The sequence below is a fragment of the Chrysochloris asiatica genome, unplaced genomic scaffold, assembly GCF_000296735.1.
Source record: "Chrysochloris asiatica unplaced genomic scaffold, ChrAsi1.0 scaffold00070, whole genome shotgun sequence".
Lineage (NCBI taxonomy): Eukaryota > Metazoa > Chordata > Mammalia > Afrosoricida > Chrysochloridae > Chrysochloris > Chrysochloris asiatica.
Window position 1 is genome coordinate 13885980 of NW_006408588.1, and position 1657 is coordinate 13887636.

Below are 1657 nucleotides of genomic sequence, written 5' to 3' on the forward strand. Positions count from 1 at the left end.
TGTGTTTTTTTAAAAAAGTTAAAGTGGATAAAGAGAAATACTTTTAACTGATGGTATATGGAGGGGATTATAATCAATGTAATGAAACAAGTTATATGAACTGTTGAATGTGAAACTGATGATGTGACCTGTAAACTTTCACTCAATCTACAATAAAAACCTTAAATTTAAAAAAAAAAAAAAGGAAATAGGCAGAAAAAAGAAAAGAATAAAAGAAGCTTATTACTCAAAATACGAGGGCCTCAAGTGCATCAGAGCAGAACTGTGCTCCATTAGGTTTTTAAAGGTTAGTGTTTGGGAAGTAAATCCATGTCACCTCTTGGTGGTCAGTTAGCATGTTACTAACTGCTAGCATGCACCACTCAGTAGGTTGCCAAGAGTGAGAAACCACAGAAGGACAGCTGACTTCTTGGAACTTGTTAGAAATGCAAATCATGGTGCAGACTTATTGAATCAGAAAAATCTGTGGGCTGGGTCCAACATTCTGTGTTGCAACAAGCTCCCAGGATGATGGTGATACATATTAACGTCAGAATTACTTAAGAAAATGCTAAAGAAAATGTGTGAAGGCCCAAGTAGACTCTAACTCACTTCAACTGGACAAATATATGAGCTCAGAGCCAATTACCACGGAGTGATCAATAAGTACTTGTTGAGTTGAATTACTTCCTAGTTACAAAAGCAAGTAAATACCACTTAACCTGAGATGATGCGGTACTAGGTGCCTTTTAGAAGGCTGCAGTTCCCACATGACAATCATGAGCACACATTTATTGTGTGAGTTAGAAGTACAGGCTCGACAAAGCTCTGACGACGGATCAGAGAACAACAATCCAGACGCAGCTGCCTCTGCCTAGGTGCCCACAAGGCCACCTGGAGGTGAAAGTGTCTGGGTGAGCCACCCGCAGTCCTCCTCCAGCTCCACCTACGCCGGTGCTCCGAAGGCTGTGCCACCAAAGCACGCAGTCCACACTTTCGCTCCTCTGGCCACGTGGGACTCCAAGCTGGAGTCCCGGAGGGGCGGAGCACCACACGTCACCCGGGCCACGTGACTGCGCGCCAAGCCCGGGGTAACAAGGTTACGGGGACGGGCTCCCCTCGCTGCTTCCCTGGGCTTGCAGAGACAGTCCCCCGGCATGTCCACACTGACTTCCCCACGCCCAGGCTCCACGCCCAGTGCGTCCTCAAGGCAGGGTCTGCCCTTGCTCGCCGCTGACCTCCTGTGTGCTGCACCCTACTCACCCCGAGGGAAACAGTCGCTGCGACCCGCTTCCTGCAGTAGCCTGGTTGCCGGGAGTTCACTGGGAATGCTCTCCCCGCCACTTCCCCCCTCCGATTGCGCTTGGTTAAACCGAGACGCCGCGCGGCCTGATGGGACTTGTAGTTCTTGTCAGTTCACTAAGCCGTGGGGACTATGGCCAAAGAATCACCGCGATCCCGCCTGACGGGAGGCGCCGTTAATGGAGGCAAAGGGGTCACAGATACGTTCCAGCAGGTGACCTTGTTTTGCCTTGGCCGTCCGGAAACATCACTGAAAACGTTTTAAAGAAACTTTCCAAGTAATGCCTGTTGTTGCTAAGTGCTGTGGAGTCAGTTTCGACTCACAGTGACCCCTTATAAGGCTTCCAAAGGAACTCTGGTATAGTGTAGTGGTTAC

At 48.9% G+C, this 1657-nt stretch overlaps 1 protein-coding gene across 1 annotated transcript in view; it reads right to left on the minus strand.

The window, feature by feature from the left end:
* ADCK1 (aarF domain containing kinase 1) overlaps positions 1-1302 on the minus strand; it is a 272060-nt gene extending 270758 nt beyond the window's left edge. The window contains exon 1 of the mRNA XM_006864759.1: positions 1243-1302. The gene's annotated coding sequence lies outside the window, so the exon portion shown is untranslated. The remainder of the gene's footprint in view (positions 1-1242) is intronic.
* Between the last annotated feature and the right edge of the window lie 355 nt (positions 1303-1657).